We start from the raw sequence: 14,364 nt of genomic DNA, 5'->3' as shown, positions 1-14,364 counted from the left end.
CCAGTTGCTGCTTAGCAACTATGAAAGAATGTGTGAATAATGGTTTTATTTTTGTGGCCACTCAAAATGACTAAGTGGGTTGAACAGACCTCTCACCTGAAAAAATCAAGCAAATTCGACAGGTGGTGATGAGTGATTGTCAAATAACACGAGATCTTAAGGATGATGTAGGAATTTCATCTGACTTAATGGAAGATCACAAAATGCAGTGCAGAGCAGCAGAATTTGTTCCAAAACTTTTTACTCATGAACTAAAGGCAAACCAACTGCAAATTGTGCAAAACATTATGCTGGAATGTTCTAATAGTCATCCTGATTTTATGAAAAAAATAACAAGATGAAACATGGGTATACGACTATAACCCCGAGACAAAAACAGTCATCCCATTGAAAAATTAGAAGTCCTTCCTGGCAGAAGAAGACAGGCAATCATGAAGCAATGTGATCTTGCTGGCAGTCTTTTCTGATTATAAAGGCCTGGTTTATCACAAATATGCTTCTCAAGGACAAACTATCAATAAAGACTAATGCATAACTGTTCTTTATCAGCCAAGAGATGCTGTTCAATGCAACAGACCACAGCTTTGGGAAATTGGCAGTTGGAAAATTCATCACAATAACACTCCAGCCCATGCAACACAACTTATCCAGAAATTCTTGGCAAAACACAGGACCAAACAACTTAAACGTGCTCTTTACTCATCAAACATGGCCCCCTGTGAATTTTGGCTCTTTTCTAAGTTAAAACTCCATTAAAGAGATTTGATGATAGAGAAGAGATCAAAAGAAATGTGCCAAGAAGACTTATAGATCACTAGAAATGACTTTGAATGTACTTCCAACAATGAAAACATCACTAGCATAAGTGTTACAAAACAAGGGAACAAGTAATCGAACCAAATACGTTAAATTTTTTTGTTTTTATGAGCCAGGATTACATAATTTTTTATCACAGCTTATATAGTAAAATTAATACTGAACATTTGTTAAATTATTTCTTATTCACACTGAAAGTTACAATAAGATTCAGTGCAGAACAGGAACACAGTCTTAATAATAATAAAGAATAAAAAAAGTTGTATCTCATTGCAAACTACTTTAGAATATAAACTATTTGACTTTATAGCTCCCTTCATGGCAAACTAATGCATTTTTAAATTCATTATAAAGCAGTTACTGCATAGGTATATGCAACAAAACCTTATCTCTTTGGTGTTTTTATAGAAAATCTTTGAATATTTTTTATGTAAAGTTAATCTAAAATAATAAATTTAGCCTTAAAAATTGTGTTCACATAACTGCATACTACATTGAGATAAAAAAAGAAGGAAAATTATAATTTTGCTGTAAAATTGAAAATAAAGTATTTACCTTTACCTGTTTATGTGAACTGTTTTCATAATTTTAACCAAGAGGAATTTGGCTGTAAAGTTTACCTGGAATACATAGAACAACATAAATAGTTTATTGACTAATGGAAGAATACGTAAAATTACAAGATGAAGCCAGAAAATTACATAAGAAATATAATATAATTATTCTAATAGCATATTAGAAATGAAATTAATATAAAATTCCAAGTAAGAAAGGGAGAATTGAAGGAGGAGTAGAAAAGAAAGTAATTACAAAAACTATGGATGTAACTTATATAAAATAAGAAACAGTTTGGGAAAATGAAGCCAAACTTTAATAATGTCAAGGTCTTGATCAAAGACTAATGTTAGGAAGCGAAAAGAGAACTTATAAGTGACAAAAAAAAATAAAAGGATTATTTATAGACCAAAAGATTATTTGACAAAACGTTAAAGTTGGGAAAAAAAATGATTATTTAATGGAAATTCTTCACAAAAAATATTAAGAAAGTTCTGTAATTCTGAAAAAAGAATAAAGAAGTAATATTAGTTATGCAGTAAAATCCAAATTATTACATTGATTTATTCATCAGATTAATTTAGAAGCCAGATTAAAGAAAAACAGAGCTGTAGCTTTGAAGCTCTAAAAAAATCATTTAATTTAATGGAATAAAATCTTTAAGGTAATAAAAATAAATCTACAATATAGTGTAAAAAGTCTTATCATTAGTTCAATTTTTATTTTAAGGGACACTTTATTTTTTAATTTGCAATAATCAGAACAAGGAACTTTAAGAGAAATTTGAGAATGATCTAACTAACCACTATAAAAAATTTTAATTTTTAACAATGATGATGATATTTAGTTGAAATTAAAAATAAGTTAAAAGATAAAATAAATGGTATGTACTCATTACTAAGCAAGATATTCAAATATGAAAATAAAGAAGACTAAAACAAAGGTAACCAAAAAGGCAGGTTAAAGAGGGGTTACATTAACATAATAAAACGATTATACCAAAATATAAGAGTTTTGTTATTTATATTGTAAAATTACAAAGTATGGTTGGACAGAGTAAAAAAGATATCACAATCTAACTGGTACAAGTAAAACTATCTTATAGAAAATTTATTTGCAATGAAATCAAACACAGTTTCAGGAATTATCGAGAAAGTTAAAAAATATTTGTGTGAAGTATAGTACATCAAGGCAATGATTCATGGGATAGGGAAGTCAGGAACAAAGAAGGCACTCCTGGAATGTGGTTTTAGGAGAATGTTGGAAATTAGGTGGTTTAACAAAATATAAAATGAAGAAGTTTTAAAATTAATACAGTAAATTCAAGCGGAAATTTGTTAAAAATGGACTAGTTCATTACACTGATAATATATTATTAATGTCTTAGTTATGTTAATATGTTATTAATGTCTTGGTTTGGAATTAATGGAATATTTTCTTTCAGAGTTTTGTTCAGTGGAGTAGTTGTTTATAGCATTTGTCTTAGAAAGGTTAGGGGATCCCTAAAGTATGCAAGTGATCTTTATGTTGTCTCATCAAACCTCACAGGAAAAGGAAACAAAGACATTATCAATAACATTCAATTTTAACTTATTTCCAAAAGTCAAGATCCCAACCCACTTGAGCACCGTGAAATGAGTAAACATAAACAACATTTAATGACATGTCATAGACTAAATATGTAATAAAATAGGTTTCCAAACTTTTTTTAAGATGAGACCACAAAAACAATACTGTTGATTATTATAATCAAGAATAATTGCTTCTGAAGGACCTTTCGAAAGAAAGGTTTCATCGATTAGAAAGCGAGTTATATGATAGTATTAAAGGGCAAGGTTGATAAGCATTTATTAGTATTCAAGGTTATTGAATTCGGTTCTAAAAGGAAGTGTAAGGGTAAAAAGAGTAAAGCAAATAAAATAAATGATACAAAAAACTGATTTACTTTAGCTAAATAGCTAAAGTAAATAACTAAATAGCTTTTTTAAATAAGGTAAAAAACAACTATCACCAACCATTGCTTATTATACCTGATCTTAAATAGCCATCAACATTATTTAGTCACTTAAAAATATAATTTTAAGGAAAAACCTGCTCATAGTAATAAGATAGTAAAAGACAAATACGTGATATTCTCAGCTAAATGAGTAATTAACAAAAGTAGAACCATTCAAAATATTTATGGTGTAAAAAATTTATTTAAATTTTATCCCTATGAATTTTTTTGATGAAATCCTACTTGAGTCTGTAAAAAACTTCACCGTCCATCAGAAGGTTTGGGGATCCCCTGCAAATATTTTGAGTTAAACTAACTTAGTCTTCAATTCAAATTCAAGATTAATTCAATTTCAAGTTTTGTTAAGATCATTTCAGTCTTTCTTGTATAATCTAAGAAAATCAGAATAAATAGAGGTAATAACTTGATTAGTTTCAGTTTTACTTAAAATGCTAAGATGTTGCAGAAAAAGGAGAACAAAGGAAATGTCCTGAAAAAAAAACAAAACTAAAAACCCACTAAAAAATAAAAAGAATGAAAATCCTGGAAGGTAGATTAAAACTGGTGTAGTTCTCTCAGCTTAATGAATAAACAAAGAAAATTTATATCATTTCTTTTTTTTTCAGTGCTGATCCCCAGAGGGAGGTTGGTAGCTTCTCTACCTTTCATTCTGAGGTTCTGGGAGTTACACCAGTTTTAATCTACCTTCAAGGATTTTCTTTCTTCTTTTTTAATGGTTTTTTAGCTTTGTCTTTTTTTCAGGACATTTTCTTTGTTCTGGGTTGAAATTGTTTGCGAGTTGTAGTCCCAGTAAGGCATGGTATTTTTTCACATGTTACAAAAAAATCAATTTTATTAGTATTACTTTTATATGGATTTGAATTCTAGGCAGTGGGTACCAGTGTACTTTGGTGTTTGGGGTTCAATTAATTAAACAGCTCAGGAATGGTTGATCCTGAACAAGACTATACCTCATTTACATATTATACATATCACCCTTATCTCATTGGACCTTGATGGGGTTGCTTATTGTTCACTAGTTGAATAGATTGCAATGTACACATTAGAAGAAAAAATTATCATTCCTCAGCATTTGTTACAAGGTTCCAGCCAGCATAATACAAAATAGAGAGAAGTTAATTGTTATTGAGTCTTCTCCCCTTAGAGTCAATTATAAAAAAATTTTTCAACTGCTGTACTTCAGTATCACGTTGGCTGCTGTGAGGATCACCGGGGATCTCACGTTAGTATAACTGGCAGGCCGTGAGATCCACGATGGTTCCTCAGTCACTGTTCAGTTTAGTTCATTATAAACGTTACTCGGCCTGTTGTGAATGATTGTAATGTGTTTCACGGCACAGAGGAAATGTTACTGAATTTGTCTATAAATTGCTGCCATCTAGCAGATTTTTTTATACTTGTAATAGCTGAACAAAGTGGATAACGTTTCTAAGGTTATGTCCGTTTTTTTTACAGTGTGTTGAATCGTTATAGTGCTTGCAATTTCGTATGTGTGTTTTATTTTGAACTACAAGTAAGTAGTATATAGTACAAAGAAAAAAAAGCGGTTGTTGGCGGATCTAAAACGATTCGGAAGATGTGATGTGGAAGATGAAGTTTCTCTACTTTCAGACTCGACAGAATCTTCAGAAGAAGAAACTGACGTTAAAATAGAAAGTACTTACCTGAAGACGTAATGCTGCAGAAAATAAAAAGGGGCGATATTGTAGGTAAGCAAAACAGCAAAGGTGTCGTTGTTGGGAAATGGAAGGACAAACGGGAAGTTCATTTTCTTTCAATGAAACATACATTAGAAATGAGTGAAACTGGACGTTGTAACCAAAAAGGTGAAGTTATAATGAAGCCGTTCGCTATTCAGGACTACAACAAAGGGAAACAAGGTGTTGACCTATCTGACCAAATGTCCAGCTACTGTACTCCTCTACGGAAGACAATCCGGTGGTACAATAAGGTAGTGTTCGAATTGCTTTTGAGCACAGCCGTTGTGAATTCGTGGATAATTTTTAAACATTTCCATTTGAAACAAATTGAAATCAACGAGTTCAGAGAACAATTGGTCCTTGAAATGTTGGGCATCGATAAAGATGGAAATCCTGTGCAACAGCATGTAAACATACAAACATTACCTGATCAGCATAAATTACTTACCTCTACAGTTACAGACAACAATAACAGGAAGATTAGACGACATTTTAAAATGTGTTACGCAGAAGCATCTAAGAAAGGACGGGCTGTTGCTCAAAAAACTGTCAAACTTATTTTGACAAAGTGCATTGTATGTGATATATATATATATATATATATATATATATATATATATGTGCGTAAATTGTTTTATGTACAAACATAAGAAACAATCATTAAGTTCACCATTGTAAACTTTCACCGTTGTAAACAAAAATAAAATATTTGTGAATAGCACCGGTGATCTCACAGCCCTGCGATTATTTAGTATTGTCTAAGGGCCGTAAGGATCACCGGTGATCTCACAATTTTTTTTTAAATTTAGGGTTTTTCATTGTATTTATACCTATATATGTATAATATACATCACTATTAGTAATACTTAGTAGATATACTATAGTATATCTTTCACGGCCCCTGGGGAATATTTTTTGTTATACATTGCGGCAGCCAACGTGGTATACATGTTTACTATTCAGAATAATGGAAAAAATTACTAAATATATGGGTCGACTTATTACAGGGTATTCATTCAAATTATTTTTCACAATTTGAAAAGTAGATACTGAAAAAAATCTTAAGTACCATCTGAATAATACACAATTATTAAAAATAGTGCATAATTAATGCATTTCAATAATGTATGTACCTTTTTTAATAAACTAAAGTTATCCTCAAACATCTTGGCATATTCTGTGATGCTTCCTGTGATGCTCTGCATTTCCTTGAAAGCAAATGGGATGAATTTTTATGTTGGTATATAAACATAAAAATGAGCTTATTAAAATTATATGACCAGTTTCTTAGAAATTGAACTGATGTCTTTGAAAATTATATTCTGATCCCTAAATGAAAGGTAAATTTTTTAATTTGTGCTACTCTCATGTAATTTTACCCTTGACTCTTCCAATTAAATGCTAGTCAAGTTTTTGTTAGAGCACACTACTCATTTCTATTTCGCGATCATTAATTTAAAAAAAAATAAAGAGTGAAAAATAAACAAATGGCATCGGTACATAAATACACTATTTAGAATAAAATATTAATTGGTCATTTTTGAAGGCATCTTAATTGTTGATTAAAACATGATCTTGACACTTTTCGAATTTTAGGCCTCATTCTTCCCTAATGTTTTGTTCAAAATAGTTTACAGAAATTAAACGACAGATAATTAAATTAAACAAATTTAACTAGTTGACATTAATATTTTATATATAGCATATAGAAATAATCTTTAAAATATGGCTTGTTTAAATTATGTCCTCAATATTTTAAGAATTTCTAAGCAAACTTTACATTAATATATATTTTTTCTTCTCAAAGCCAGGTAAAACAGTATTGTAATGACTATATTTTCCTCTATTTCTAACAATTTTTAAGTATTACTACAGAATCCAAATTTCATTTAAAATTTTCCCTCCAATGCTTCGTTCTCAGTTCATATAAATATAGATATGCTATATGCTTTGGGTGCCATAATTTACTTCTTCATCAAGTATAATAATTATGTAAATTTTTTTTTTTAATCCCAGATTTAAAACTTATTGGTACCATAAACACTCAAAAATATTTAAAACTTATTGGTACTGAAAAATATTCGTATGCTGAAGCAAGTGATCTCTAGACTTACTGTCAATCTGGAAGGCAGTGGCACCTTGCGAAGTGTTTTATTGTACGTAATTTTTGTGTTTTAGTTTAATTGTTAATTATATTGTGTTGTACTTTATATGTGTTTTTTCTCTGTGTAAATTAAAATAAAAATTAAACGTAATTGCCAAAATCCAGTGGTTAGTGAGAAGTAATTTGTGAAAATTGTAAAAAAAATATGTTTGTAGACTACAGCCTAGAACTCGTATAACAGGTGAGTTTTCATCGAGAACTGAAGTATACGTTTATGAAACTATTAATTTAAAGTAATCTTATGTAACTTTTACGTTAATATGTTGCCATAATACCTTTTACTATTCAAATTTTGTGTTATAAAGCCTTTTTATGTATTAGTTGTCTTGAATTATGGCGAGTTTCTATGAATGTAGGCCGGTGGTTGTAGCGATTCATTTAATGTTCATACCAATAATTTTTTTGATATTTTAAACTAGAGATTTAATTTTAAAATATATTCCTAGTGTGTGTGTATGACAGTATGTAATTTATTATTTGATATGTATTTATTTAGTTAACCTAAAGTAGAAGCTTTTTTTCTTGCCCTTGCTTAATATTAAATAATTTGTTTTATGTGTTTACTGAATATTGAAGATTGTAATTTTTGTTGCTTATTAACAAAGATGGGAAATATGAAGATTGATCAATTGCTGATTGGCTGTAAATCTTGGGTTTTTTAATACCTTTATTTAGGAATTTTCTTTTGTTCATTGAATTCACATTGGTCATTCCAGATTAAATGGATTTTAAAAGTAAACCATTATAATTCTGGTAGACCTGAAAACTGATAGAAATAATTTAAAAAAAATTAATTTAAAAATCCATTGTATTTAAAAGCTATTTTTGTTAGCTTATTGCTCCTGAAGATTTTAAAATTATGTTCATTAATGTTTATGTTTAGTACTACTGTATTTTTTGAAAATGCCTTTCTGGACTTTGATATAAATTTAAATACTAGTTTTGATTACTACGTTTAATAAATTTTTTTTTAACTCTTGATGTTTTATTTGATTTGATTATTAATTGTAAGACCATTGATCATGTTTTTTAGTTAGGTATTGGGTCATGTATGAGTGTTATTACAAAAGAGAGTACAGCTGCTAAGAATATAGTTTGTGTAGTTGTACTATAATGATTTACTTAATAGTAACAATGAAAGCTACTTTTAATATTGAGGAAAATTATTTATAAGGGATGTTTCTCAAAATGTCACTTCATTCATTGTTACCCAGGCTATCAGAAATGAATTAGGCTACGTAACAGGAGTAGAAAGTTCATTTTTAGCATTTAAAAGAATAATTCATTAGATGGATTATAACTTGTCATGTACTTTTTGAGGTAAGTAAGCATACTATATACACAAAATATACTTTCCGATTGTGTGGATAATATTTAAATTAAATTTAATTGCAGTGTTTCTGCTCATGTTATGAAGTTTTTGGGTATTTTTTCGATTATAATTTTTTGTTGGGTGACCAAATTGATTTCATTTATGTATATATACACTTTTTATGTATTGTATGCACTTCATACAATATTTTACTTCAAAGTTCTTTGTTAATTGCATAGCTTGGAATTGTAAATTAAAATTTTTATTATGTCCCTCTGTTTTATCATATAAGGTGTAATATATCTGTGGACTTGAAAAGGTCAAAGCAAGTTTTTGCTATACAAAATTGTGATCCCAGTAAATATGATTCATGTAGACCTACTTTTAATAAATTAGAAATTCTGACATTTATTGATGTTTATATTTACAGTAATTATTTACAATTATGGACTTACGTCTGTCTGATTTTGTTGAAATTTGGAGTATAACTTATTTGGAACCTAAGATATTTGTTAAAGTTGAAATTATTTGTCGGAAACACATTTCACATGAGTTATGTACCTTGTAAGTTACACAGAATCCTCACCAAAAATTTTATAATTGAGCATTGTACAATTATAATGTATATTATTTTCAGACTAAATAGTTGGTTATTGTATACAAATATGGACTCAGCCTAACAATATACCAATTTAACATTTTAGGTTAATTAGATGAAGTTAGTGAGTGAAACGATTGTTAGGTTATGTTTGCTGATGTCATATGAAGTTAAGTACACAGTTAATCGTTAGTTACCCAACCTAATCTAACCTTAACCTTGATCTAAACCTAACCAAACTCTATTAAATTTGACTTAGTTATTATTTCACCTAGTTAAGTTATTGTACAGAATTTCCCCCACAGTAGTTTCTGGTTTTCTCTCACAATGGTTATTTTAAGAAAACTTTTGTACAGAAAAGGTCTTTATTATTATAAGTATTATTGCTTATAATTATAAATGTAATCTAACCAAACTTAATCTATGGTCCCTTCACTTACTAACCTTGACTAGCAAGCGAAGGTTAGTAAGCAAGGTTCAGCATAGATTAAGTTTGGGTAGATTATATTTATAATTTCAGAGGAGTTTGTATTTATAATATAATATAGATTAAATTATTTATATAAAATTAAATTAGATTAAATTATTATTTATATTTAATAACAAACCACCGTGACCAGCAAGGAAGATTAGCAAATGAAGAGAGCGCAGGTTTAATTTGTTTAGATTATATTTATAATTTCAGAGTAAATTATATTATATTTATAATGTATATTTAATAAAAAAAACATTGTGTGGAAAAACAGAAATGACCAGTTACTTACTCCATAAATATTGTATACTGTACATTTACCAAAACCCACATCTGCTTCAGTTAACTTAATTTTATCATAAGTGAATCTAACTCATTTTTAACATGATTTCATTGAAATCAAATTATTTAGTTTGAAAATAACACTTGTACAGTGCTGAATTACAAAATTTTTGGTGAGTGTACTGTGTAACTTATGAGGGATATGACTCGGGTGAAATGCTTTTCTGATTAATAATTTCACTTTTAAAGAATAATTTAGCTACTAAGGTGTATTACAAATTTCATAAAAAACTGTGGTGAATCTATAATTGTACATAATTACCATGTTTACTAATAAACAAAAAAAAAAATGTTTTGGATTAATGCTATTTATCCGAAAAAAATCAAACAAGAAAACATAATTTTATTTTAGAATACTTCAGTTCATTGAATGGACCTTTGTGCTTTGGTTTTATTTTTTAATGTATTAAGTAATCTAAAAGATTTATCAGTTTATTTAAAATGTAATGTCCTTCTTTCGCAGGGATGATATTCATTCATCTGTGATTAGTATTTAAATAATTGCTGCTGATTGGATAACTTTTTTTGTATTTTGCTTAATGTGTATTTAAATGCTTCTCATATTTAGCAGTTATTACTGTTAAAATTATTTTATTTTGTGTATTATTTTCACATATCTCTATTAAAAATATACAAAATAATTTTTATGTATTTATTTAGACAGTCATCTTTCTTATTTAGTTTTAATTTTTAAACTGTAATATTGCTATGATAAAGATTTTTTTAGTTTTTTTATCATTCTGTGCAAAAATTGGAGCAGTCTCATTTCATATATCAAGATGGAATTGCTCCTAAAGTAAATTATTAGGTAATTTAGTGCAATTACTTATTTACCTTCAGTTTTTTTTTACACTGCAACATGTACACCATAGTAGATATGCATAGAATCAGGAAAACAAAGATCTAAATGTCAGAAAGTAGGATTGGTCACCAGGCAACCCATGCAAGGACAAAATCCATACCGCATTATCATTACTCTAGTTAGTTAGCATCAGTTTTGTGAGTTATAGCAACTTGTTCAGATGCTAATCATTTCACGAGGAAGGAAAAAACAAAACTATTTAACTTAGTATCGGTTAGAATAAATTGTCTTTTTGCATCATAAAATTTGGTTGGTTACCTTGGTGAAATGTAAATTTACTCTTCTGATGTGGAATTATTCTCTTTTACTCTTTACTAGTTATGAATTGATTATTGATTGTGATTATTTCTTAGAAGTGTTATGTTTTTCAGCTATCGTAAATAAAAAAGTATTTAAATACAGTCCGTTACAATTATTTTGACAGTTGAATAGCTATCTGAATGTGTGCTTTCTGTTTTGTTTTTTGGCATGAGGAGATTAAAAATCTTAGGACATTAATTTGGGTTGTTTTCTCATTAATTCGAGTATTGTATCCGGTATCTGATTACTACATTATCCAATTATTGTGTCAGAGTGGCCCAGGGAGTTGGCACCTGCCTTTCACTGCATTTTGGCAAAGGTGCACGGTTTGAAACCCTGTCAGATGTATATGTTTTAATGCTGAGATTTCTCAATGCTGTCTCCATCATTCTTTTGTTGGGATCCTGTACACATATTGGTCTGGCAGCCCAAAAATATTACAAACTACAGGTATTTTTTGTACAAAATTGAGGGATGCAATTGGTCTCCAAATTAAGGAAGTTGCACTGGATTCTGAATTATTATGTAGTATAATTGTTATCTGATTTGCCTAAATTATTAAATTTATTTATTTTTTAAAAAGAATTTACTGAAATTATGCTCATTAAAGTTAAGGTATTTTGTGATGGATATTCTTGCTTTACCATTTGTGATAAATGAATGTCACTCTTGATAATTGATTCAAAAAGATATTTTATATTGATTGTAGACAGAAAGATGTGAACAACCAAAGATTATTATTACTTTCAAACTTGTTACCGGCTAGGAGATTCATCCAGTTTATTTAAAATAAGTTAAGAATTAGAACTGGTATAAGGTTTAGTAATTATGTAAATAAAGGGCTGTATACTTATATTAATGGGAGGTCTTAATTTATTATTAACTAAGATTTTTGTACGGTTTAGTATGGTAGACAACCGTTTCAAGGTAAATCAGACTGTTATCTTATTAGGTTAGAGTATAATTTTAAATAAAGTGTGCTGTTTCTCATCTGTATCATAAACTTTGGGCTAAATAATGTAAATACATTATTTATATTTTAAAAATTTATTGTAATCTTTACAATATATATAAAATGGAAATAATAACTTTGTATTACACGTATAATTGTGTAGCCTTTTTATAAATAATGTATAGTGAATATGTTTTCTAAATGGTTACATTTATTTAATTAATGCTATAATAGTAGTTTTAATAAATAGTTAATAATTACAAGCCACACATTTTTTGTTCTTTTTACCACCCATTAAATGAAACAATAACATATTGTTACTTCAGTAAAACAAAAAAAAAAACAAAAAAATTATATATATTTAAGCAATTGTATTACAATTGTTTAAATTATTTTATTTGATAGTGATAAGTATAATGTTTGAAAAAATATGTGCATCTATGTTTATGTTTAATGTGTAGCTACAATTCAATAAAAATAAAATATATTTATATAAATAAAAATACACACCCACACTTGTATCTACAGTATATGATATGATATTTATAAGAATGGTTTTATGATAAGAAATAACCTACAAAATGTTTTGCTACAAGTTTGTGTTTTTACACTTCCTTGTATGAAGTAAAGGAAGTATTGTTATGGGGAAAAATTTCCATTTGCAGATTTCAACGGAAATATCCATTTTGACCATCCCTGAATCCATTTTGACTAGTTTCAGTGTGGCGTCTGTACATATGTCGCTCGCATAACTCAAAAACAATTAGCCGTAGGATGTTGAAATTTTGGATTTAGTACTGTTGTAACACTTAGTTGTTCACTTCCCCTTTTGATTGCAATTGACTGAACCAAAAAAGCCTAAAATCAAAAAAAAAAAAAATTGGATTTTGGACTTTTTCTTATCTGTAGTAATAAGCCCTCATTGAGAGCTTTTCAACAACACGTCATAAGTGGTACTTATTTTCATTGTTTCCAAGGTTATACCCAAATAAAATTTTAATTGATGGAATATTTGGATCTTACAAGGGAAGGCACATTGGTTTGAATCAGACTTCATCTACTTTTTAATTTATTTTTGTAAGTTCTTTTTTTAATTTAAATATATTGATTTATTAATTATTATTATTAACCTGTGATTGTAAAAATGTTTTACAATAAATAATAATTCAATAGTAATAATAATAAAACATTAAAAAAGATCAGAATTTATTAGTGAAATAAAATTTTATGTACTTTTAAAAATGTGTATATGTAATTTAATAGGCATTATTATGTATGTGTATATCTAATAGATTTGGTAAAACATTTGATTATTTAATATTAATTGAAAATTATGATTTAGAATCATTATTTTTGGATTTTCAAGTTTAATTTCAATTTAATTATTCTGGAATTACTGTTTAATTTTATCTTCATTAAAGTTAACTACAGAGTGACTGAAAAATAAACCCTCACAAGAACGACATATACACAGAGGCATAAATGCCTGATCATTAATAAATTGAAAAAAATTCTTATTTTTTAGTTCATTACTCCTCTGATATTATCAGATAATATTCTCCCTAAGTTGGAGTTGATCATCATTTCGTTAATTTGTTTCTTGTTGCCAGTCATATAATAGCGTTTTGGTTTGATATATTTCTTCTGATCTTAATTTGTGTACACATTCTGTAGTTTTCAAATTTTCCCTCTGTTTATATTCATCTTCCTCTTTTAATCTTTTTGTTCTTTCCTTGGTCTTAATGTTTTCTTCCTCTTTATATTTATCAACTTCTTTTAATGTTTTTATTCTTTCTTGGGTTTTTAATATTTTCTTCCTCTATATATTTAACTTTTCTTAATTTTTTTATTCTTTCCTTGTTCTTAACATTTTCTTCCCCTTCATATTCATCTTCTTGTTGTTTTTTGAGATATGTTTCTTCATGTTACCTTTCTTTTTCCTGTATGATTGTTTCTTTTTCATTTTTGATTATTCACCAAATAATCCAATAATAAAAGCTGAATATTTTACATCGTAAGGTTGAAATTAACATTTGTAACCAGTATGCAGGAGTTCACTAAACGGAATAGTTTATTATTAACTTTTATTTATATGACACCAGAGATATGAACAATACTGATCTAGTAATATAAGTAATAAAGGGACTTTTTATTCTGCCCTAATATTTATGTAAACTTGTTGAATTAATAATTGTATAAATATTTGATGTTAATAAAACCTAATATTTCAGCAGTTGTGAAACTGACCACTTTATTAAAGAATTGGAGGATCGT

The 14,364-nt window shown here is 28.2% G+C and overlaps 1 protein-coding gene across 3 annotated transcripts in view; it reads left to right on the top strand.

The window, feature by feature from the left end:
• Positions 1-7,220: 7,220 nt before the first annotated feature.
• Positions 7,221-14,364, top strand: part of LOC142325825 (stress-activated protein kinase JNK) — a 526,820-nt gene continuing 519,676 nt past the window's right edge. For all 3 annotated transcript variants that reach the window (XM_075367879.1, XM_075367996.1, XM_075368250.1), the window contains exon 1: positions 7,221-7,433. The gene's annotated coding sequence lies outside the window, so the exon portion shown is untranslated. The remainder of the gene's footprint in view (positions 7,434-14,364) is intronic.

Source organism: Lycorma delicatula, chromosome 1 (genome assembly GCF_047948215.1).
Source record: "Lycorma delicatula isolate Av1 chromosome 1, ASM4794821v1, whole genome shotgun sequence".
NCBI classification, from domain to species: Eukaryota; Metazoa; Arthropoda; class Insecta; order Hemiptera; family Fulgoridae; genus Lycorma; species Lycorma delicatula.
Note: the sequence above shows the minus strand (reverse complement) of the source record. Positions and strands in the feature narration are given on the sequence as shown.